This window comes from Apus apus, chromosome 14 (assembly GCF_020740795.1).
Source record: "Apus apus isolate bApuApu2 chromosome 14, bApuApu2.pri.cur, whole genome shotgun sequence".
Lineage (NCBI taxonomy): Eukaryota > Metazoa > Chordata > Aves > Apodiformes > Apodidae > Apus > Apus apus.
Genome location: NC_067295.1, coordinates 2319622 through 2346214, shown reverse-complemented (window position 1 = coordinate 2346214; position 26593 = coordinate 2319622).

Here is a 26593-nt window from a genome sequence, read left to right as displayed (position 1 = left end):
TTAATCTTTAATTGGGCAATTCTGAGCAATGAGAAGTTGGCATCTTGTGCAGGCAGGGCAACAGGACTGAGCGAAAAACAACCCACATCTGGTGTTTCTCCCTTTCAATAACAGAACAAAGATAAAACATGGTGTTCAAATAAAAGCTAAAGGCATCAGAGGAAGCAAAGAACTGCAGAAACATCTCCAGGCTTAGCACATAAAGTGGGAAGCAATAAATACAAACTCAAAGCAGTGATTCCCACCTGGGGCTGAACTCTTCTGGAGGTGTTCTGGGTTGTATATGCTCAACCTCCGTTTCTTGCATGAGAGAATTGTCCATCATGATGTGGATGTAAAAGCAGCTGTGAGACAGGCAGGAACTCGTCTGCAAGCACAGACAGGCTGGGAAAAATGAGAAAAGAAACTCCCACGAAGCAGCATGGGCAATCCATTTGGAAAGACTTGGAGCTGCTCTGCTGGGAGAACTTGTCACATGGATTTAGTATCAACATAATTAATGTTCAGGTGATTTAAAGTGCACACTAAACCCAGGGAAGTACCTAAGACCTTTTTTTCTAGGTGAATTCTGGGCCTTTTTAACATTTGCTGACTGAAAGAGTCAAAGATTTAGAGAGCAAGAAATGGTGCTTGAGTTGTCCTTGTAGGAGCTAATGCAAAGTTTCTCCTCCAGTCCCAAGTCAGCTCTGCTGCTTCCTGAGCAGCCCAAGAGCTTCCACTGGCCTCACTTTTCTCAAAAAGGAGGATATTTGAAAGTGCAGACACCAGACCTTCAGGCTCTTCCTAATTTCTACTTGTGTGTCTTCTCCTCTGGCGATTTTCAGAAAGCCCCAACCATCAACACAGATCCAACTGGTTATGCTGGCTGTGTCCAGTTCTACAGCTTACTACCACACACACGACATCCTTGCTGATGTTCTTTCTAAACCCATTTTTTGCCCTGAAGTCATTAGAAAGTTCCCAGTCTGTTTGCAAACAAAACCCAAACAGTACAGTAACAACACCATCCTCCACACTAAAATCAGGATACTTTAAAAAAATCGCTTGTACCTGGCTACAAGCAGCAAAAGCTCTTCAGCCTCACAAGAGAACTTGCCACCACTTCCTCTATCCATGACTTAGGTCCCATAATCCACTTTTCTCCACCTAAAATATTGCACTGTTTTTTGACACCAGACTCAGCACAACAGACTTGCTGCAGCCTTTGGTTCCCGCTGGGATATTTCCCAGCTGATGGAAACGATCCCTCTCCCTGGGGTAGGATGACATGGTTTGGAGCTGAGAGCTGTAATTTTTAGTATTGTTCCTCTCCTGCCTGTGTTGGATACCCTGGGCTTTGCTGTGGCTGTTGCAGGGCTGCGGCGACAGCGAGATCCGCTGGGCCGTGCTGAGCAGCCACACAACTTGCTCAGAAAGAAAAATATTTTCCCGTCTCCAGATTCTGCATTGAGTAAAAATAACTCTCAATTGCCCTCTCAATTAGTTGAGCGTGATGAAGGGCTGAAATGTGCATCTAATTGTGTCTTTCTTGCCTCAAATTATCTCTGAACAAGCGGCTCGGTCCCTGCCAATTCCCTAGTAACACTAGGCTGTGGGGTCTGCAGAGGGAAGGGAAACAGGGTTTAGGGGGAAAAAAAGCAGAACAAGAGCTTGCAAAGGCAGAGGAAGGGAAAGCTCAGGCCTATGGTGCCTAGAGCAGAAGTGGGGTGCAGAGCTGTGCAACCCACTTTGGAAGGAGCAAGGCTGAAAGTTCAGAAGATGCTCTAGCGCTAAGGCACCTGGAGAAATATATTTCAGTTTAAAACAAATTCAAAGAAAAAAAAACCCAAACATTTGCTCGTGGACTCGAATTCATTAATTGTAACAGAGTTAAATTTGGGAAGTGTACCGTGTAGGCCAACAAACTGCTGGAAAATATTTAACCAGAGAATCATAGAATCACAGACTGGTTTGGATTGGAAGGGACCTTAAAGATCATCCCGTTTCTATTCCCCACCATGGGCAGGGACACCTTTCACTAGACCAGGTTGCTTCAACCTGGCCTTCAATGCTTCCAGGGATGGAGCAGCTGCAGCTCCTTTGGGCGACTTGTGCCAGAGTCTCACCACCCTCACACAAAAGAATTTCTTCCTAATATACAATCTAAATCTTCCCTCTGTCAGCTCGAAACCATTCCCCCTTGTTCTATCACCCTTGCAAAAAGGCAGTTGATGGGCAAAGTCTTCAAGGCCCATCCAGGAGAGGGTCACCAACACGGAGCCTCTCTGCCAACACGTGACTCCCTGGCTCTGCTTGCCCCTTAGTGGCCCTGAGCCACTCAGAGGAGGTGACACCCACACTGGCTCCCAGGCAGCCCTACAGCAGCACTTTCTCTCTGGCTGCTGTCTCTTTTTTTTTCTTCTCTGAATGATGAATAACGAGACTAAAAATGCAAAAGAAAGTGGAATGACAGTCAATTACTGCCTTTGTGATTAACCAACCGAGAGCTCAAAACAGCACTTGGTGCCCCTTTTAAGGAAAACCATTCTGCCAGATCCCATGATGGACATTTAAACAGGAAGACAAATGATCTGCTGATTTATTTTCTTTTTTTCCCTATATAATCACAGCTTCCTAAATGTTAATGACTCCACATCACACCTGCTGGTGGTACCAGCCCTGCTCCCCTGTGTGTGAACAGACATTGCTCTCACTAGTGGAGGTGTTTGCTGAGGGAAGGAGCCCCCAGCCCTTTTCAGATAAAGGGGAGAAACTCAGCTGCTCAGCACTTGAGGCCTTCAGTGTGGGGTGACAAAGCTGGGACAAAATGCAGCCTTCCAGGAGCCAGGTCTGAGCTGGCAGCAGGACCTGGGTGCTGTGGGGGAAGTTGAGTCCCATGGCAAGTTCCTGCCAGCCTGGACCAAGGGCAACCCACCCTTTCCCTGCAAATGAACACCAGCAAAAAGGAGGAAACCCTCTCTCAGGAGAGAAGGAAGAGCTCCCAAGACAAATCTTTCCCCAACATCCAATTAAAGGTTTCATTATTAGCACATCAGGAAGCACGGGATACCTGAAGCCAAGGAGGTCTCCCTCCTACATCCAGGTCTACCAATAGCTCCACACCTTCAGATCACACACTGAACTGACACAAAGCTCATGAAACTTCCCACCCAGCACCTGCTAATCAAACACCCCGAGCCAGCACTCTGCCCACATTCCAAGAAGAACACACAGGATCTCCATTCAAAGTGAGCAAAGCATTGAAACCCCATTATTTCACTGCCAATTTCTTCTCTTTTCATTCATTTCATAAAGAAACCAGATTTTGATGAAATTAGTTTTTACCAGCCCGAGCACCTACCTGTGTCACTCTGCCTGGAGTGCATTTCCCCTCACCCAGTGCTGCTTTTTGCCTGTACAATTTTTTCTTGTCAAACATTATTTCTCTTTATCAGACCTTAGATTGGTCTTGCACAGCTCAGAAGGCTCCAACCCGTGTGTCACTTCCAATAAAACATTCTGAAGGAAGGCACCATTTAGAGATGCTTTATGAATATGTATTAAATGATTATTAGAAGCAATGACTGTGCATTCTTTAAGAGCTTATTGTAAACCGTTCTGCAATAAAATACATAAAAAATAAACTCTCAACCACTGAGGCTTTAATAACCTGCAATAAAAACACATATCAAGGCTTGTAATGCTGCTGAGCAGAACTATGTGCAGTTCTAAGGAACTAATTTAAGTCTGTTTGACACCTTCAGCCTGCAAACTTTGGAAGAGAGCTGGGGGAGCCACTCCTGCTTGTGGGTGCTCAACCCCAGGGGTTGCAGGAGCTGTACCACAGAAGGTGAGTCTTGGCTCAGGAGCTTTAGCTCAGGGATCCATTGCCCTCTGTACACATCCCTGAAACTTCAGTGACCAGCTCAAGTTCTCCATTACTCTCATTAAAAGTTCAATTTATCAACCTGCATTTAGCACAAGAGCAAATGAGGAGCTGTGCACAGCAAAACCTGAGTTTTGCACCCTGCAGTTTGCAGGCACAAAGCAGAAAACACTGCTGAGATCAACACGTGGCACAAAGCTCTCCACTGCCACCATAAATTCTTTAGAAATATTAATATTAATAATTAACAACGTTCCTCTGCATTATCTCATCCCCCTCGATACAACTTCCTTGTCTCACAGATTTGAAAGTGCATGTGAGTGACATACAATGTGAATACTTAGGGACAACATCTAAGTAAATAGATAAAAGGATCCCTCCCCTTCCTTTATCCACCTCATCATTTATTCTGTTCTCACGTTCACCACACGGTTGTTTTGCAATGACAAAGTTGCATCTTTCACAAAACACAGAAGCACAAGTCCATTTTGAATCGTGACTAAACAGTCCCTTGAAGGATTAAAAACAGGAAAAATCTGAGGTTCCCCCTCCCCCCCCCACTGTACCCAGCATATTAAATCTGAGATGAAGGCCACAGAACCAAAGAACATTTTGAAACTACAGAAAGTATGTGCCAAAGGAGAGGGGGTTGTTTTGGGCTGCAGGGGTGGTCAGAGAAGAACTTTTTTGTTTTTGTTGCTTTAGTCTGATTTGAAGAAATAGATTGAAAGAGCAAGAACAGACTTGGACTACATCCACAGCATACATCAGGGGTAGACAAGGTGCCTGCTGTGCCAAGCTAGATCAGCCATTCAAAACCTGTTCTCCCTCTTTCCAGGTTCCAGAAACCATGGGCATCACGCTCAGGCCTCCTTGGGCACCAAATTACTGGTTCAAAAAACTATGCTACCCTGTTCATTTAAAAACTAATCAGCAAGATAGATTCTTCCCTGTGCCTAAAGACAGCAGCTCTGGGAACCTCAGGGAAAAGCAGTGGGTGAAACCAGCAGCACATAGAGCAGCTGCAGAGGATCCCACTGAGTCCTCACGCTGTCCTACTTCACGTTTCATCAGCATCATCAGCAGAAGGGAATGACTTTGGTCTCCCCCTCCCTTCAGCTCTCTTATCTGCCCTTTGCATTGCTTTAATCTGTTTGCTTGTTTGTTTGCTCTGTCTCTCCAGCTGGAGACAAGAGTTTGAACTGAAAAATATTTGCATTCCAGTTCAGAGTCATCACAAAGGCCTCTGGACCTCTTCCTCCTAAGACATGGAAAATCTTTGCGTTTAAGACCCACTTGGTCGCAGAAAACCCAAAGAAACCCCTCAAAGCCACTTGTCTATGGTGCTCAGGGATTAAAATGGATATAAACCCTGCAAGGCAACAGGTCTGGGTGAAGCAATCTGAGTCTGCTGCTCCTGGTACATTTCTACCCTCCTTATTTCTTTAATTAAAATGGAACTGCTCCATTGTGGCGAAAGGAACACAAGAGCCTGGTCCCTTTTCAAGGAATCCCAAAAATATTTGCAAGGGAGCTCTGTTTTTCCTTGGTTTGCAAGAAGCTCATGCCTACTGAGCAATTTTACTAAAAATACTGGGAGTGTTTTGACATTGAATGGTGCCAGAAATACATCCCATCCGCAGCGTAAGGAGGGAAGCATATGCTGAGCTCCATTTCAAGGTCTTCTCCAAAAGCTGGGCTGGGAGGTTGGGGGTGGAGAACACGCTTTAAAATAGCATTTTGCAAACTTCCAGGAAGGTTACTGGCAATAGAACACGTAATTCTGGAAACGTCTTTGCAATTAAAAATGACTAACTGCAAGAGAAGGATTCCCCCTGTTGCCTCGTTTGGTTTTATCACCGTGGTGCCTTCCCCTGCCTGCGTTGTGCCCTGTGTCCCACACAACACCACGTCCCCATGCACTTGCACCCTCAATCTGCTGCTAAATTGCTTCTGACAACCCACCCATCACTACTTAATCAGTTGTCATCTTTAAGTGACAAATTTGTCTTTCCCCTTTCCCTCCTCCTCTGTGGTCCATCACCAACTCAATCAAAGCTCAGTGGTAAAAGTTAACACCCACATCGAGACAGAATCAGATCCAGCCAAGGGGCTTTGCCCTGTGATCTTCTGGGCACACAAAGACAGATCCTGTGTTCTAGCTCTTCCCTACATAGCACTAGAAACAACTGATTTTCATGAAAATGGAAAGTGCTTCCACGCAGAAGACCCCTCAAACCTGGTTTGTAGCTTTGCATCACATTTAGCATCTCTCCCACAGCCTCCCCCTGGTCCAGTTACAAACTACAAGGGGGGACAACCAGCTTTTGCAAACTAGTTTACACTGAAGTTTTCAAAAAGATGACCTGAAGCAAGAAGAAGCTGAAGCCCTGCAGAGAGGAGGAGTTGGTCCATGCCCCGTCTCTGCAGAAAGGCACCTCAGCTCTGAATTTGCAAAGAATGATTACAGCCCCAGACTCACTACTTCAGATTTCTGTGTCATTGTGGGATGAGGGTTTCAGTGCAACACATGGGAGGAGAAATAGCAACACTTCAACCTTCTGGGTCTCATCGATACTAAGATTTGGGAAGGAAAAAAAGGCAGGAGCAGTTGGGCTTTCATTAGGGACTCAAGTGGGGAGGAAGAGGAGAGTCTGAGAAGGGGACTTGGATTTCTCTGATGTTTCATCTAAATGGAAGGTTACAGACTGACAGCTCCAAATGAGGAACTGCCAAATGTTGGCCTCCTCCTTGTCACAGCCTAAGAAAGCATGACAGAAGCGGTGGGTGTGAATTTTAATGTTTTATTTTGCCTGATCTTAGGAGAGCTTCCCTTGTTTGCATTTGAAGTTCCTTAATAAATTATTCTGACTGCACTTTTTTCTCCCTCCAAAGAGCAACATCTGGGGTGTTACAACAATCACTCTAATTTTCAGCTACCTCAGGAGGATGGGAATGGGTAACAAAGAGCCTCCCTGAAAGACCTCGATAGCAAAAGCTATCCTTGTGTCCTGAAATTTATCAGCAGCCTTGTGGAGCACAGTTCAAATGACATTTACAGAAGTTTTGGGTTTTCGGCTTCAGCTCACCAGAACTCAAAAAGCCTTAGAAAAATTAAAAAACACTCCCAGCTCTCACTCCAGGCTGGGATGTACCCTCAGCAAGGGGCCCGAGAGGGAGGTTTGACATTAGCAACAGGACCCGGGGCTGCCAGTGCGGTCCTTGGCCTTGGCTGCTTATCAGCACCATGCCTGGTCTGCTTGGGATGTTTAATTACATGGATGGATTTTCTGTGCCAGCTTCCTCAGACTGCAGGGTTTCCAAAGTCATTAAAATCTTCAAGCATTTCCAGCAGAACTGGGGTCAATGTGCACATTCCACAGCGGGGTGGGAGCTGGTCCCCAGCTGCAGCACCCAGCTCTGTTTCCCTTGCAAAGGCAGCGGATGTCCAGAGACCTTTGCCCCATTGGGTGCTGCCCTGAGGTCTTGTGGCTTCCAGGCAGGACTCAGAGCTTCACCAAGCAACCTGCCTGCCTGTCATTTTGGCAGACGATGGGTGGCACTGTAGGTGACTGTCAGTACCCTGAGCTGTCAGCATTTCTGTAAGGAGCTGGGCTGCAGGAGCTTGAGCACCCCTTGCTCACACAGGCTTTCACAGCACACAGCCCCTCCTGTTGCCACCAACCCACATATCAAAACCAATCCCCATGTGCATCTTTACACTAAATCAATGCTTTTTTTTTTTTTTAGAGCAAAGGAATGCCTAATTTCTGCAATCACCTGGGGCCAACCAGCTGTACTGGCTGGGGCCAAACGGATCATAGAATCAGAGAGTGGTTTGGATTGGAAAGGACCTTTAAAGGTCACCTAACCCACTCCCCTGCAGCCAACTTCGTCAAGATAATACTGAAATTATACCAGCTACGTTCCAGCTCAGCAGACAGCTCCTGGCTCTCAGCAGAGCACCTGACCAGCCAGCTGTGTCCTAGGGATGAAAGCAATGACCAGTTTGAAGACCTGCTCCAGCCCTGACCTCTTGCCATTTCAACTCATCTTCATAAATGTGCCAAATGCATCCCTTGCGCTCAGACCACTTCTGGATGGAGCAAGCAGGGCCAGTTCCTCTGTCACATCACCACAGCTATTTTTTCTCCCTGTAAAGCCTTTATCTTTTCCATGGTGTTTCTCCTTTTTCTACTTTAAGAATCAATCCTACTGAACAAAAAAGCAGCAGGTCTGATTTATTGAACCAGCTTATTTCCCTGGCTCTTACTGTACACTCTGCTTCAGATGAACAATGAATAAGCTTAAAGAACAATACTTACTCTTAATTAAATGGTGCTGCAAAAAAGTATGCATTGGTCTTGGCCCATGGCCACACTGCTTAAGATTTATTAAATTTGACAGTTTAATACGCTCTGAATATCCATGCTCCTTCATAAGTAGTGCTCAGAAAACAGTTTAAATATGCTTTCAATTTAATTATACTTCATGCCTACTACCCTGGTTGCCAGCAGACTGGTGTGCCATGACCTCGCCAGCAAAGCCCTTGCTAGGAAGGGAGGGCAGTGAAGCCACCTCGGGTGGTGGAGCTTGGCACAGAGGTGTTCAAAGCAGCTCTGACACAAGCTGGCAGATCCCTGGAGCACACAGAGGCTGGCACACAGAGTGGCCACCTCCACATAACCTTGGCCAAGGCTACCGAGGTGGCCCCGCTGGCAGGGTCCTGGCAGCCCATCGAGCTGTTTCAGTGCCAGGAGCAGCCACAGTGGTGATGAAGCTCTGAAGTGAGCTGGCCCAGGGCCAACATCCTCCCACCATTGGCAGCCCCTGGTATTTCCCTGCTCAGAAATGCCTGGAGAGGAGCGGGTGCAGAGACCTTGCTCACCAGGAGGACTTGCTTTTCATGTTTCCCTGCAGCACCTCTGCTTCTGCTAAGAAAGGGAATCTAGTGCCCAGAGATATCAACACTGAGATATGGCCTTGACTCAACAGAATACAAGACACATGCCACACTTCAGTGCTTAACGTGCAGTCCCCCTGGCTGCACTCTGAGTTAAGGCTTCAGAAATTCAACCTATGTTTAAGAGAAAAAGCCCCAGAGGGTAGTCTCAGAATTCACAGAAATAAGGACTTGGAAACAATTTCTCACCACTACCTGGAGATGTCTTTGAAAGTTGACAGCAAAGCACCAAGGTTGCCAGCACTCAAATCACTGTTAGATTAATTATTCCTGCTTTTGGAAGAGGGATATCTAATTTAATCAAACACACTTCAGAAAGCACTAATTGCTGTGGAAGTGACTATCATTTATGTAAAGGGCAACTACACTCAGAGAAGCAGAAAAAGTGGCTTTTGCTTTTATCCCACCACCATCACCTTCCATTATTTCTGACAGCTACTAATGACACCGTGGACATGGAGAAACAACCCCATAGTTACAAACCATCTTCCAGGGAGCCAGAAAAATGAGGCTGAAGACATGCCACAGTATTTCCCTTTGGTTTTGTGAGCTGGTGGCAGTCATGGCAATGAGACACAGTTTGATGGGAGCCATCAAAGTGACAGTGAGCTTCTGGGATGCAGGTGGAGAGTCCTGGTGCCAGCCTGCAGGACTCGTGCACCCTGTCCCTCACAGCTGAAGACAAGCACTTAATTTTTCCTACTAATTTCTTTTCTCTGCTGTATTTACAGGTTTCTGCCATGTTCCATGGGTTCATTGCCCACCCCTGCTGCGGGCTCAGCTGCTGGCACATCCCTGCAGCACTGGCACCATCAAGCACCTCGGAGTGATGGGAGCTGCAATGGTGCTGCTGCCATCCCAAGGGCTTTGCAGCAGAGTTAATTAATGGTGGACACGTCCACAGCCGTGGCAATGCAGAGGCCACCCCACCCCTCCTCCCATTGCTGGTCACCAATGATGTTTTAAGCAAGGACATCCCCATGACATTACGAGCTCCTGCCTCATGGGCAGGGAAGGCGGTGCAGCTTAGCGTATAAGATCCAGAAACGGGGCTAAAACTGATTGAAAAAGGCTCTCCTTTTCCACCCATTAATTGTACTTGTACTACAGTGACCTTTAGGGAGAACATGGGGGTTGAAATAAGGACTGCCCAAACCAGCCCAACAAAATTCTTCCTTTTATGGCCCAGCAGCCTCACTCGGTGCTAAATCCAATATACTCTGGGAAACCGAATTGCCCAGTGTCGTCACAGCCTGGCCTTATTTAATCACTTTAAAAGCCACAGAGACAGCATTATTCTGGATTAGAGATGAATAAGACTTTTAAAACCAAACTCCAACCACCCCAATCTGCTCACAAAAAAACACATGACAATAAGCAGAAGTCAAATCGTTGCTATCGAATACACTCTAAACCAATACAACTTGCAAAGGCAGAACTGCCAAGCCATGGGAAAGCTTGTGGAGGAGACCATCTCTCCCAAAGCCACAGCATTTCTAATCACTTATAGGACAGAGAACAGGTAATTTGGGTCAATGTTTAAGACATTAAACCATTGCTACAAGCATTTGGATTTAATGAGCTTTGGGACTTAGCAGGCAAGGGATAAAGCTGCAGAAGTTTCTATACTTCCAGGGACGTTCATTCTCCATACAGTGCTACAGCTGGGAAGCCTCAGAGTAGGGCACCCTTCAACCCTTTTTGGGACTGTTCTGGTAAAATGGAACGTGGTGAATAGGGTGAAGACAAAGGGTGACTTTTTCAAACACCCAGGGGGTTCAGGAAACCAAATCTTGCTGGAGGGGACGCAGGCACTCGGAGCCCATCCCTGCAAGGCTGGGGTGCAGCAACAGAATGATCTGCCCTCAGCTCTCATATTTTCCTAGACAACCACTTAATGAGGCACACCTCGAGTGAGCCTACCCTGCACAGAGACACCATTAGGTTGGCTTTTTCTGGATACTCAAACAACTAAAATACTCAGAGCAGCCCATCCCTCAAGTTGCATATCCCCATGCTGGAACCTTTAATGGAATAATAAAACAAGTGAGTTAAAAACAAAAAAAAAAATCCTCATTTGTGGGCTTCACATGTTAATTTAGATCCCCGGAAAAAATCAGAGGGTTAAAGAGAAAATGTCATCTCTCAGAAGGGCCTCTTGGGGAGAAGCGTGGGAGAGAAATGCTGCTGCTTCCATATGGTTTTGTGCAGGGTGCCAGGAGCCAGCTCTGCTGCTGTGTGTGAGTGGCCCGGGTACCTCCATGCCACGCTACAAAGCTTGGAGAGTCACTCCAGAAACTTTCTTTGCCATGACCATGCATGCAGGGAAAGCTGAGGGAGCTCCTTCAGCCACCTCCTGCGGCTGTGTGAAACCTGTCCCTGCTGAGCTCCTGGCCAGGTTAACAAGACTGGGGACATCTGTGCTACTCTGAGATGGAGCCAACAACAACCCTTCTGGGGGTCTTCTGGCTGTTGCAAAGCCACATTTGCTGGCTCCTCCTGCTCACTTCTGATGCTGCTGGGCTTATATTCCTACTAGTGAGTTGTAAATTGCAGAAATACCCCCTGGAAAGTCAGACCCTCAAATAAGCACAATTTTCCTGTGTCTACACAAAGATGCATAAGTTGTATGATGTTTCCTCCAAGTGTGGGTTGACAAGGACAAGGGGACACTTTATGTCCCACAAGAAGTCCTGCCTTATGAGTGGGGCTGGTAGCAGCCTGTGATGTCCCAGCCAGGACCAGTAACTTGCCAAAAGACATTGGGGCATTACTGGAGCAAGGCGGGGACCAGCCATGCACCTGCTGTTCCCAGGCCACTACAGGTGACATCCAGCCTGTCCTCGTGTCACCAGTCCTGTCCCTTACTTGGGTGAGCAAGACCAGAGAGAACTTATCCAGCCCTGACAAAAGTACCTTGAGACACAATGAATTTGCACCAGGATCCCACTTGAGTTGTACCTCACAGTGCACGTAAAGTTATTTTAGACACAAAAACATCACAGGGTTTTGTTTGCTGTTACAACTGGAGGAAAATAAAGTTATTAGCTCTGTATTTTCTTAACAATTCTCTTGCACAACCATCTGAAAGCTGAAGCAGCGCTATTGGTTTTAATCTTCATGAAGACCTTTTGTACCCTGTGTTCCTCAGGCCTCCCCATGCCCTCCTACATCTGCAGATTTCCTGATTTTCATCCAGAGCCTTTGGAATTAAAATTTAAATTAAAAAACAAACAAACAAACAAAAACCAACAACAACAAAGGTAGGCTCATTGTGTCCCATCTTTTAGGGATACATTTCCAGATCCATAATTAGGAATTTCTTATTTACTTGCTGTGGGATGACTTTGAAAACCCAAACTCTTACCTCCTCTGCTGAAACTGAACATTTTGGCCAATTCTCCCTTCCTTGCCACCTTTTCCACATCTTTGTTCAAATGGACACAAGGAGCAAAGCCTCATCTTTGTGCAAGAATACAAGTCAGACTCTGAGCTCTGCTATTTCTGACATGCTACAAAATGGCATGAAAAAAATATATGGAAAAAAAAAACTCTGCAGAAAATTCCTTCTAAAACTTTGAATTCTTAAAGGAAAACCCTGAACTTCCCAGTGAAACCAAATTCAGAAAAGTATTTATTTCCCGAATCCCCCTCAGGATTTTTTTAAATTGACAGATTTGGGGAAGCACATCTATCAATTGAGAGCAAATGAACCAATTTCACTCAAAAGAGGTTGAGGTAAAAAACTCCCCCAGGTCCTGCAGTCACTGAAATTGTCTTTTACCTCAAAATCTTGGCTCAGCCTGTGCCTGCAATACCGCAGAGCGGCAGCAATTTGATTTTACAACCAACACTTGTTCTGATGCTCAGATCATCAATTTCAAAGCCCTTTAAGATTGCCAGATGATCTACATCAATATTATATATTACTGTTATCAGCAATGAGAGTAATAATGCAAAAAGCCCTATGGTCACACAAAGGAACTATCACAAGATGCCTTCTGCAGGAGGCTGGAGAGAAGTTAGTGGTGTCCTTGGCCATATGGTTGGGATATAAGCCTAAAGCTGAGGCTTGGAGAAAGCCCAGCTCCCTCAGAATTTAATCCAGCTCTCTGGGTCCCCAGTTGTGTGTAGGAGTGAATGGCTCTGGTTCTCACTGCTGCTGGGCAGTGGCATCAGGCTCCTTCCCAAAGGTTCACCACAGCATTGCAGCATGATGCTGAAGGCAAGACCTGCTCCTCTGGGTCATCCATGAAGAGAGAATCTTTTAATTCTTCAGTATAAAAGCAGAAGGTATTAAATTCCTTCTTGTAAATAATAGAAAATCTCAGGTTGGGAGGGACCTGCAAAGGTCACAGAATCACGGAATTGTTTGGGTTGGAAGGCACCTTCAAAGGCCACCTAGTCCAACCCCCCCGGAGTGAGCTGGGACATCTTCAATCAGACCAGCTTGCTCAGAGCCCTGTCCAATGTGTCCTTGAATGTTTCCAGGGATGGGGCAACTACCACCTCTCTGGACAAACTATGGCAGTGTTCCACGAGCCTCATAATAAAATATTTCTTCCTTCTGTCTAGTCTGAATCTCCCATTTTTTAGTTTAAAACCATTTAAAACCATTCCCCTGAGTCCAACTACCTTCTCCTCATAAGGAGTCTAACACTTTGGGGACAACGTTTTATCTGTCTGCACCTCACATGACCACTGCTCCAGTGAAGTAGTGGGTGATGCTGCTGTGACCACCCCATGGCCAGACAGGAGGGCAGGGTGCAAACCACAAAGCCAGCAACTTGCGCTTTAGAAAAGCTTTCTAGAGTTTGCTGTTCAGACACCCCAGTGTCCCCCTGCTGGTGAGGATCCACCCAGGGTTTCACAAAGCTGCTTTCACACCAAAGAAACAAGAAACTCCCCCCAAAGCCAAGAGCTCTAGCTGGAAGATGTGTGAGAGACTGCAGCCACCAAGCAGAGTCCTGCTTCCACCACCGAGCCCTGGGATGGCTTCATGTTAGGAGTCCTACAGCCCCCATCTCTTCTGCCTGATGGAGCCAGTACAATTAAGAGGCTTCCTCCAGCCCTTCCAGTGGACCCCCAACCCTACATTGGTGCAGGCCTTGCCATTCCAGATGACATTTACTCCCACGAATATTCCCAATATTGAGGATCAAGAGATCACCCTGGGGGCTGTGGTGATTTCTGCCTAAAACCCTTGGGTGCTCACACACTCCCATGGGTGCCTGTTCAGCCAAGCACTTCAGCACACGTGCAACACTAAGTATTTCAGGCTAAAATGTGTCACATGACAAGCTAAGTGCTTTCTGAAACCATAATCCTGCCATGCTATAGCAACAGAGACAGAAGAAGCTTTCCAATAAAGTAAATACCAGTGGTGCCAGGCTACCTCATCCCTGCTCCATCAACAAGCGACACAGATGGAGATGCAAAGATGGAAAATCACTTTTGTGAGTCATAAAGTTGGTTATTGCTGGCAAGCAGCAGCATGCTGGCAGCTGAAGGTGCCTCAGCTCCCCACGCACTGCCAGAACCCCAAGACCTGAGCTGTGTAGTTGGTGGGGGACAGCAAAAGGGGACCTGTCAGAGCAGCTTTGGCTCCGATTCCACAGCAGTGGTGCTGGAGCAAGTTCCTCCTTTGTGTGGTGCACCATCTCACTTGTTGTTCCAGGTCTGGGGTGGCAGAGAGAACACTCCACCTCTCCAGTGATCCACAAAGCCCTGCACCAGCTGCTATTTACTGCTCTTCCCCTTGGGATTTACTGCTCCTCCTCTTGAGAGGACTTGCCTGGCCATGCAACAGCACTGGGACAGTGTCCCTGTGTCTGGCAGCAACACAGCCTCCATGTTTTACCAATCCTGGCTCCCTCCCACCCATGTTGGCCACCGACACCCTTGGTAATTCCCAAGAGCTTTGGCTGTGAGAGCCTCAAGAGCCCATGCCCTGGGGAATCCAAGCATTCACAAGACCGTAAAGTGGGAGGCAGAACAGCAGCTGTAATATCTGCTCTTGCAAGTGGCTCCTGGTCCCCAGGACATGGAGGGATTGGCCATATCTCATATCCTACCAGCTCCAGCAGATGCTGGGAGCCAAACCTTGGAGACCCTCCGTGGTGGACACAGGGAGGGGCCATCTCTCAGTCACTTGTGCCCAATATTTCCTCCTATATTAAGAAACACATTCTGCAGCATCATAAGCAGTATCAAAGTGGACTTTAAACATATATATTTACTGTGTTGAACAAATACCAAGCAACCTGCTGCTGGACTAGCAATCACACTGCCACCTTGTGAGACCTTGCAGGGATAACAGACAGGCTGAGGGAGAGGAAAAATCCACACTATGAGTTTAAAGAAAAGTTCTGATAGAAAAGGATGAACTAATGCAGAAGAGGGCATGGAGGGACATGCAGAGCACAAGGGATCTGCGTCTCTCCCTCCCATGGGAAACTGTGAGCAGGTATTTCACGTCAGATGCAGCGTTCACCTCTGAGCATCCTGCCAGAAGAGCTGGGAACTGCCAAGTTTTGAGCTAATTACATGATTGAAAAGGACTAGCAAGAAGCTGTAAGTGCTGGATTCAGAGACCGCCAGGAAAGAGTTGGCATCAAAGCAGCAAGCTCTGGGCTTGCAGGCAGCAAAACCCGATGGAAACCCTCTGGGGGTAAAAAGCCCAGTCAGGATGGCTGAAAAACTCCAAGGTCTGAACACACAGGCCTTCTACTTGCTGATGAGTTTATCCTAGGACTAGGGATGCTGCCAGGGCAGAGGTGGGCAGAGGAGCAGGGTGCATACAGGTACTGCTGCCCTGCAGCTGAGATCGGAGGAAGAGACACAGGAACAGTTGCCAACAGCCTCCCCACAATGCTCAGATGTGCAGAAAGGACAAAGATTTCCAGCAAAATACCAACTATTGGGGTGGGCCACTCCGCTCACACAGCACAACCCCTGCCAGCACTTTGGCTTTGCAAAGCCTGGGGATAACCAGCCTTCCTCCAGCACCCGCCTGCCCCAGCCCCTTCGTGAGTGCCTTTCAACTGCTGAAAATGGGAGCAAAAAAAGATCAAAACCCACAGATAAAGCTATTTTATGCCCAACTTGCTGCCAAAGAACTGTTATCAGCATTCACTGCTTTTAACTCCCCTCTGCGCCTGCTTGTTCCAGATGACTGACTAAACAAAAATAATAAAAATAAAATCAAAAGAGTGAGACCAAGAAAGAAATGACCATGTTCAAATAAGCTCAGCTTGATGGCTTCAAGACTCAGCTTGAACCACAATGGGATGGCCTAGATTTCCCAGCTGATTTTTTTTCAGGTCTCGTGGACTGTAAAAGAAAAGAGAAAACCCCCCTGGACCACTTCACTCACTTTCTCTCAAAGCAGATGGACAAACTAATAAAATGAGTGGCCGGGAGAAGGAGACCAGAGCTGGCAGAGACCTGTAATGAATTCAGATTGTCATGGATTGAACATGAATTTCATTTTCTTCCCCTCTTTGCTTTAAAACCTTCAGCATAAGTGATTTTGCAGACTGTATCTGTCATTCCTCGGGATGGGGAATGCTGCATGGAGCAGCAGGAGCCTTGATGCACCCACAAGCTCCCACTGGAAGTGACACCAAGTTCACAGCAAGCGCTGCTGGGTTGGGACTCCTGAAACATGGGGCAGAGCTGCAGCAGCCACCAGGACTGTCCAGCCCAGCACTGGAGCAAACTCAACCCCACGGGGCACGTGGTGGCAGCCGGTGGGGACAGTGGCCAAATCCTGCCTGGTCCTTGGCAGCCGGGGCCAGTCCTGACTTACATGGTAAATCCCAAGGGTTCCCCCGTGTGAATTCCCCGGCACCGCGTCGGGAGCTCCCGATCCTGCTGGTTACTTGATACTTGCAACGTGGCAGAGCTAAAAATACCACCTGCATCCGAGCTCTGGGAATAGCCTGGTCAGTGCACCAAGGGGACGGTGGGCTGGCTGGGGCCTTTGGTGTTTCTCCTCCACATGCTGAGATCCACATCCCACAGTTACCCAGGGAACGCTGCCGAAGCAGTTAGCGAGGACCTGGCAGCTGCCGCACAGAAAGGGCAAGGTGGGGACGTAGGCGAGACACGGTGGCTGCTCCCATCACGGGTGTCCCCCAAAGGTGTGCAGACAAGGGCTGCTGGCTGGCACCTCAGCATCCTCCAGCTAAGCCTGCTCCAAGTCCTTTCAGGTAGCTCTTCGCACCAGAAAATGGTCCCATAACTGCTGGAGGAGGCGGTCACCAGCCTTGGGAAGTGGTTGGATCTGGATGCTTCCTCTTGGCTTCTCTTTCCTGGTTGTTAAACTAAGCACATAGCTGTTGTGGTCCACCCTCATGTGGTGAGGAGTGTGCTATGACTCCAAGGCAGTGGGTGATCTGCAGGACTTGGTTAGAGGCCACCAGCTCACAACCCCTCAATGGTATGTCAGAGAGTGAATGCTGGATGCTATCGGAGATAATGAACTTGAGCAAGTGAAGCCAACAGTTCTCCAGGCAAGCTGGGATGAAGAATTCAAAACTCCCACTTCCCCAGTAACGCCAGAGAGCTCCGTAACTTCTTCCAAAATGCGGGCAGCAGCGGGGCTGATGTCAGCAAGGTGGCCTGGGGTGTGAGGAGGGAGCACAGGCCACCAGCAGCGGAGCAGGAGCCAGACAACTCTTCCCAGAGAGCAGCTGCAGCCCTCATTTCTCTCTATCATCACATTTCTGGGATAACAGAGCTGCAAGGCAAGTCTGTCACTCTGGATGACATGTTTTATAGTGGCCTGCACTCTTCATAATAAGCCACTGTTTAGGATTTGGTCACACAACTCTTATTAAAGTGACTAATGGACAGAAACCACCCTGGGCATAAAGATAGGAATTATCTCCTCCTGGAAGTATCTCTTTCCATCCTGGGCTGTCAGGCTTTGTCTTTGCTTTACCTTTCCTTCTCACTGTCACATTCTTATTGTATTATCTTCCTCTCCCCAGCAGAGTTTCCAAATGGGGCTCTGGTATCTGCATGGATAAAAGCAGCTCCCGGCAGGCTCAGGGAATTCTTTCCACCCACTGGAATGGCAGTGGGACCCGCCAGGCGGAAAACTGCAGGTGCTGGGATTTAGCAACGTCTGCCTGAGCACTGGCTTTCATGTTGAACAACACAGGCAGCAGCCCCAGAGCAGGAGATCTTGCCAAGCATGGGGGTCCCAAAGCCAGAGACATGGGGATGGAGTCCCATCAGCTTCTGTGGACCAGCCACTTTTCTGGGTCTTTCTGTTCTTGAAGGCATTATCTCACTCAAAGTAAAAGCAGTGGGCCTTGATTTGTGTCTTTAGGCAGGCACACTGCTAACTTCTATTGAGCAGGGAGAAGAGGGAAGAATAAAGCATGATATTATACCCTTATCTCAGCAACAAGTGTCAGCAATTCTTTGTACTTGACTAGTGACATGACATTTCCTTAAAGGCTGAAGGAGATACAATTTCATTTTGCTAAACAAGCCCAAAACAGTTTTTCAGTAATCTCGATGTGTGACACTGGGCATATGAATGTGCTCAGTGGCAGAAAAGCAGCAGCAGTGATGGAGAAATCATTTCCTTCTTGGAAATGTCAGCTCAGGAGAACCTGACACTGGGGCAGGGCATGGACTTCTCTGCATTTTGGTTACAGTCCCTCCTGTGGGCCACAAACCTCAATTATGTATATAATACTGATGTATTTCGTTATTTGCCTCCTTATTTCATCTCTTCCTTGTCATGTGGGGACTGTCCTTCAGTAGCTCAGCTCCCAACACAGCAAAGGGCAGAAATTTTCTGAGGGAGCTTTTGCACAAGCAAGGTGAAAGTGGTCTTGAAACAAAAATACTGGCCAAGAGTTTCTTCTTCAGAGAAGAGCACCATTTCCCACTAAAAAAGCTGAAGCCAGCAGAAAGACAATCTCAAAGCATGGAGAGCTGGATGAAAACCCAAGGTAGACCCTACCCAGCAGCTCATCCATACTGCCAGGTCTCCATCGTCACTGTCTGGCCCATGCCCTGGCCGGCCAAGCATCTTCAGGCAGAGGTCCCAGGTAGCCACACACAAAACAACGTACAAAGCTGCAGAGCAAGAGAAGCAAAGGGCTTTGAACTTTGATGTAGGGCTTGGAAGATGCAAAGGGGTCAGAGAAGCTTGTGCCTTTGCTTGAATCTTTTGCTAGCTCCAGAAAAATGGGTGAGCAACTTCAGTGCAAGGAAAAGCACTGACAAATTAAAGACAAATGAACTCATAAGAGAAGCTGGGAGTGAACAAGTGGGTCTGACCTGATCAGGCTTTTCCTCCTGACAGCACGTGGAAGCTGCTAAGCAGCACAAAAGGTGCCAGGTTTGTAAAAGCAACTAATAGGAACAACGATGGGTAGCTAATTAAAAACTCTCACACAGCAAGATGACAATGATTATTGCTGCTGCTTTTCTATCTGCAGTTAAATAAGCTTTTACTGCTTCAAAATCATACCCAATCCAAGACCAGCTTGCAAGGTGTTCCAGAAATGTGCCCAAGGGACACAACCTCCTTCCTAAGACAGAGCATCTCTCTTGTGCCATGACTTTATTCTCCTCACAGAGGATAAGGAGGTTGCAGGTTTGGGAAAATCCTGTGGTCTGTACTGAGAATCCTCCCAGAGAAACCCAGGTTTGTGTCTCTGTCAGGAAAAGCAAAGCACCGGCTGGAGGATAAGCAGCAATGAGAACAGGCTGTTAGTGTGTGCAGCCGAGAGCGGGATGGTCTCAAACATGAGAAAAAAAGAAAAGCAAGTTAAAAACAAATCTCATGGTAACTGCAAATGGGATTCCCGGTAGATTAAAGGGGTGATGAAGTGAGACATGTCCTCATTCATCAGCCTGGGGCTGAACACAGCGTGAAAACCAGCGACCGCTCAGGGAGCACGAGGATTTGTTAGGACTGGAGCCTGAGGAGATCAGTTTTACTCTACTGACCCTTCCCTAATTACACACCTCTGAAGAGTCTCATTTTGTAAAGCTTGAGAATCAGTCTCCCACAAACATGAGCAATGCCAGGCTCATGAAATATCAATAACCATCTTGAGCCGTTCAATTTAGCACTCCTGGCTGAGCCAGGCACTGCTACACCCGACACTTGGCTGTCCCTGACCCACAGCTGCTCCAGCAGCTCGGGGGCAGCTTATCCCAGCCAGAAAAAAGGGAAGGAAAAAAAAATAGAAGTAATACCCAAGGAGCAGCAGTACTGCCTTCTCATCCCTGACAGCAACATGCTCTGAGGAACAGCTGAGAAACAGCTGAGTAATTGCCTGGAGAAGGGACGGAGGATGGGAGCGTGACAGGGGAAGCCCTGAAAGATAATCCAGGGGTGGGAACCCAGCACACATGATGTGAGCACTGCTCCCAGAGGACAACATGTCGCTGTTCTGTCACCTAAATTACATGCTTGCAGAACCTCAATGTTGATGGTCTGACTCGCACTGAGTCGTGGGTTGTTATTCTCTAATAACACGTTATTCTGAAAGCAGCCACAGAGAAATGAAGTGCTGAGGAGCAGGGTGCTGCAAAGCCACTGGTGAGCTAACCAGAACCAGTCCTCTGTTCCCGTGGTGGTCTTCTCTTTATGCAAACCAAATTTTTTTTTCCGTGCTACGAACAGTCAGAGAAGAACCATCTGCCTCCACATCCTGCAGAGGAGACCTACAGCAAGGCGACAAACATCAACCAGAGCTGCCCATCCAGCTGAGTGCTCTACTTCAGATGAAGAATCCAATAGGGATTTATTGGGTTGGGAGGGGTGTGTAAAACATAAGCCATTCCTAAATTCTTCAGGGAATCTCAACACAAAATTAACCCTTAAAAAAACAACCTTCTGCCTCTGAAAATCAGTGGTAGTTTGTGTCCAGCCCCACCTTTTAGACAAAGTTATTACTTTATCTGCTGATCATGCACCATCATACAATATCTTCATCTCATCCAGTCAAGCTCATCCTCATGACTTACAGACACAACCCTTCTTTTTACTGGTGACACTGATATTTTTCCAACATGCCTATACCTTTCCCTGCCACCATTTTGCCAACCTCTCTTAATCAAACCCTCCTGAGTCTTCCTTGCTGCAGAACAAGATCTCTTGGATCTCTTCTCATTCATCCACATCCACTAGCCACAGCAATCCCCTGGATTGCTCCCAATGGAAAGCCCTATGAGAAGCACTGTCTCTCTGCTCCCAACCTCTACCCACCAGAACTTGTTCCTCAGGGAGATACAATGACATTATTTTGCTTGCAGGGCTCACGCTTCAGTGGCCTTGGGAGAGCCCAGCGAGCAGCAGCCACCCCAGGAGCACATCAGCTCTTACCTCACCCCTCTCCATCCCACCAGACAATCCATCCACGTGCAACTTCTCTGGGCTGCGCCTGAGTTCTGTGACAACCCAGTTTGTGTCTAGACCCTGGCAATTGTGTTCTGCAATAATTATAGCTCTTCAGCAAGGTGGCTCCAATGGTGTTTAATGCCAATTACTCCAAGAGCTCGCTTTAATTAATGTTTCTTCCATGCTGCTCCTGCCATTTCACCCTCTCTACAGCTGCAAGGACCACTGCCTTCAACAATCTCCTGGTGGATACAGCTACGTGGAATAATTTTGGTTGAAAGGATTTGGAAGTCACAGAATCACACGGAGTCATCAGGATTGGAAGGAAGCTCTGAAGATCATGTGGTCCTACTCCCCTGCTGGAGCAGGATCACCTGGAGTAGATCACAGGACATCTCTAGCATATGCACCACGGGGAACATCAGGGTCCTGACATTTTTTCTTGGCACTTGCTCTTCTCAATACAACAATTACCTTCCTGCACTCTCAATTACAAGCTCTGTTTTCTATTCCAGCTACCATAAGCATCATCTATCTTCATTACAGCACCTCATAAAGAAGTTCCCAACTGAAGACCATGCCTCCACTGAGCCAAACGAGTTTCTCATCATTTGATCAATTGTCTAACAGATTCTGAGAAAAAAAAAACCCACATGTGAGCGTATCTGCTGCTTTTCTGCTCAATCAAAGGACGATTAAACATCGTTCCCTGAGCACAGCATCTGCATGGGAATGAGAAGCCCTTTCAGGAGGAACACAAATAGATTCAAAATGGGGGGTTTCAATTTGCAGCTCATCCCTGCTCAGCTTCAAAGGGTGAGCGTGGGTGGGAAACAACCCTGGAGATCCTGGATTTAGGGGAATATGCACTTGAGGGGGACCCAGTCAACACAAAGCAAGGTATGGTGGAAACAGCAGGGAAAAGACAAAAACTAGACAAATAAAATGAACATTATAGGGTAAGGAAGAGCAAAAAAACCCTCTTGGTGGAGCATGAAGGAGAGCTGAGAGGCAGCAGTTCCTGCTGGCATCAGCTGTGAAAAGCCCCCGCAGCCAGTGGGGCTGGAGAACAGCAGGTTGGTTAGGGGGTGGGTGCTGTGACCTTCAGCAGCCCCATGAACCAGACCAAGAATGTGAGGCTGGCTTAGAAACACAGCCAAATTCTTTGTGGGAACTAAGTGGATTTGCAGCCATATACACCAGAGAAAAAAATTTGGTCCTTCAAGTGTTATTCTGTTGTTTAAACTCAAATTGACATTTACTCTCTCTAATGTCAGATCTTTAAATCTAAACACTTCAACAAGATTATTTTCCAGCCTTTCATTTGCCTGCCTTGATTAAGGTTAACTGGTCCCACTGGTCCAGGCCAAACATACATGTGAGCGGTGTCAAGCGATAGAGAAATTCAAAGAGCTGCTGGTACATCAGTCAGCTGCAGAGACCAACCTTTCCTCCAAGGAGACCTGGATTTTGGGCACACAAATATCTGGAAAAAGCACGCTGGAAGAAGAGGTTAGAAAAGGGGTATGACAGTCATCAGGGCCTGAGCTGGAGAGAGGACGGGATGCACAGAGAGACGCTGCACTTCCAGTCCTCTGACAACACCAGGGGAACAGATGGCTTTGCCACTGATAACATTTTATCATCATTGGTTGTTTAAAGAAACTGTCCGAATACATTTACTGAGACTTTCAAACCTTTGATTCACAAGAATACAAAGGTATAAAAGATATGAGATTTAACCTCATGTCAGCCACAGCCAAGGACATCACATCATCTGAGATGCTTTTGCTCCTAGATGCCACAGGAGCAGCACTTCCAAAACTGTCACTATGTAACTGTAATGGATGATGGAGAGAGACTTTTTATCAGGGTCTGTAGTGATAGGAGAAAGGGTAATGGTTTTAAACTAAGAGAGGGTAGATTTAGATTAAAGAAAAATTCTTTATGATGAGGGTGGTGAGAAAGCAGCACAGGTTGCCCAGAAGGTGCCAGCTGAGTTTGCTCCTGGGGAAGGTGCAGGAGGGGCCAGGAGTGAAAGTTGCTGACAGCATTTTTTTAAATAGGCAATTTTGGGGAATTGGCTGTGATTTTACCAGCTGATTCTACCAAACAAAAACAAACTGTCTCCAGACCAACCCAGAGAAGGAGCCTTCCCATGGCTGACAATGGAGCTTGAATGAGGAACCACAACCCAGGGCCATTAACATGATTTAAGAATGTGCTTTCAATTTGGGGCCCAAATCCTGTCTGCTCCTAGCAAGTGAGAAGTCTGGCTCTTGGCATTTCTTATTTTGTCTCCTGGTAAAGCAGAGCAGGAATTACATTAATCCAAGATTCTTTATTACTCAGGTTGCTAAGGTTCCTTACAGTTTCATACCCTTCTCACCTCAAATTTCTCCAGGAAAATAGTTAAACTGAGTAATAATTAGTTTGCATGCTGCAAAAAACTCAAACTCCAAAACAAAAAAAAACCAACAAAAAACAAACTCCACTTGTTTACTTTAAGGGTTCACAAACTCTGGTGCCTCACTTAGTTCATCAGTCTGGGGGGCCACATCCTGCATTCCTTCTGCACTGGGCTCAGTCTGGAGCGATATTTGCTGGCTGGAATTCTCCCTCTCTCCTAGCACACGAGGAACCCCGCAGCCGTGCACATCCCTGCTGGCTCTTCCCAGCGTTTATCCTCCTGTCAGCCTGGGAAACTCAGCCCCGAGCAAAGTGGGCTTTTACAAATGAAAAGGGAGGTTGAAGATGACAGTGATTGTTTACTCATGCCATGGGGATGGGAAGCAGAGGGCTGGAACAATTCCCGCTGCAACGGCTGCGTCACGGGAGCAAAGTTGGAACAACATCCCTGGAGCATCCCAGGAGCTGCAGATGAAAGGATGGGGCTGCATAGCCTCCACCTCTGGAATGACTATCACCCTTCCCCATACTTTTATGATGGAGCCAAAGGAGGATTTTCAAAGCACTTTGCAACCCTCGTGCAGACACGTCAGGGTAATACAACATATAAAGGGTGGATGCAGCTTCCCGGCTGCTTTGCAACTGGAAAGTCCCTGCAAGAAGACCTGGGAGCAAGTCCTGCATCCTTCTCCTGGCACAGGTAGAGGTCTGCAAAACCACTGTGTTTATACTGCTTCTTGGACGACCATCTAGTTTCCCAAGCTAAAAAAAAAAAAAAAAAAAAGACTAAACAACTTGTATTTCATTTTTCTCCTCTGCCCTGTGACTTTGAAAGTATGCAAAACATTGCAATCTAAACGACAGGCCCCATTTTGTTATAAAAGGGGGAAAAAATGAAAAAGCAAGAGTTGAAAAAATAAATATAGTGATCCCAAATGATTTGCCAGGGGGATAAAAAAGCCATGCTGCAGCCTAGCTCAATCTCACTCTTCAGCAATTTTTCTATTTGGGGGGTGAAGAAGCAAAGCAGTTGTCAGGTACTTGTCTGATGCATTGATTTAATCAAGTTTCTGTTTCACCTTTGTGTTGTTACCATAGCTGCAAGCTGCTGACAAGGTATAAAAGAAAAAAAAGCAGTCATATATTCATAACAACCTATGAAGTTCCCATTTTATTGTTTAGAGTCCAATTAAATACATTCCCAGAAGGTTTCTAGGGAAGCTGATTTCTAATCACTCTGGAGGGGAGGTACCAACTTGCTCTCAACCTGGCAGCACAGTCAGGTAAAATGCAACCACTGGAGCACTGGAAAAATGAAATTGAGATCCCAACCCTGAAATGCCAGCCCTGGTACCTTGTCCCAAAACCTCTGTGGATCTGTGTTGAAGTTTGCTCCATGGCAATGATCTACAAGCAAAGCCTAAAAACAAAGTCACCGCCGTGTCTCTCCTTTTTGGATTGTTTGAGGCTCCCTGCCTAAAACATCCTGCTGGCTCCAAGAGGAATGTCAAATCTAGTGGGAAAAAAGGCAGGGCATTTTGGACTCAGAGGACAATATAGTTTTGATCTGGCTCAGGGGTGGGGAGAGATACAGACCATCATACACACACACACACCCATAAACATATATATACACCTCCATATGTGAATATATACATAGACGATATTCCTTAAATAATGAGGGAGTGAAAAAGTGGGAGAAAAGATCTCAAAATGAAACATCAATGTCTTTTAAATATTATTATTCTTTTTTAGTTATGCCACCATACCCCCTTCACTACAAACAGAGGCAGGAAAAGGTACCAGCACATCAACATTTGAGCCGGACTTTGACATGATTTACCTGAGTCACACCTCAGTGCCCTGGTTTGCCATTACAGCCAAGTCCCAACCCTGATTCTTCAGAGCCCCCTTCTATGCATTCCCCACACATACATTTGGTCTCTCTGAATTCAGCAAGACTATTTATGGGTGTAAATGCAAACATCAATTAATCTTAAAGGGACAGGGAGCGTTAGCACTGGCTCAGATTAAAATAAATTGAGATTTTCTTTGTGCCACTATGAATCATATTAGAAAATGAAAATGAATTTAAAAGATATTTTTTTCTTTAATTTTAGATGAAAAATCCAGCTGTGGGCAGTGGAAGGAGCCTGCCTGGCCAGCTGAGGTGAGGATGGGGTGCAGATGGGGACACGGGAGACTCGGAGCTCAGCCAGGAGCTCCCAGGGCTCCCTCCCTCCTTCCTGACTCCTTGGGAGATGTGAATTCTTGTTTCCCTTCCAGTCCCAGATCCGACCAGCAGACGACTGCCTGGCTGAAACCAGCCCAGAGAAATTAAGGAAGGAACTAAAGCAACAAAGGCCTTCCCAGCATGCCAGCTTTTAACTGAGGAGATCTCCTTAAAATAACTGTCCAGAGCCCAGTAAACAATTAGGGAACGCACAGGGAGGGGTAAAAGCAAGAAATCACCCCCCAAAAAACTGAGACAAACCCAAGGACAAGCAGCAGTTATAAGACAAATAATTCAGTGCTGATCCCACCTGTTTTTAGGTGACCACACACAGCTCCTTGCCAGCATTCTGCAAGTCCCTCTGCAACAGCCCAGCACCTCTCTTGCAGCCAGAAAAACCCAGAGAAATAAATAATGCACACAGAAAAATCCCACCTCACAACAGCAGCACCTTCATTTTGGCAGGAATTTGACCAAAGCATTGTCTACCCTCATGCTCACCAGTTTGCCTGCTTGCTCCATCACTCCATGAGGAATTCAGCACAAGCCATTACAGACCCAGCTTCGGGACCATTTCCAGATTCCCTGTACAGTTCTCAGCAACACTCTCTTATTCAGTAGTTTGAAGGTCTCATGGGAAGGCTTTTCCACTCCCAAAAAATGAATTTAACCTCACACGCCTAAATACAAATCTGAATTTTGATAAAAATTCCCATGTTATTGTACATCAGAGCCAGAGATAGT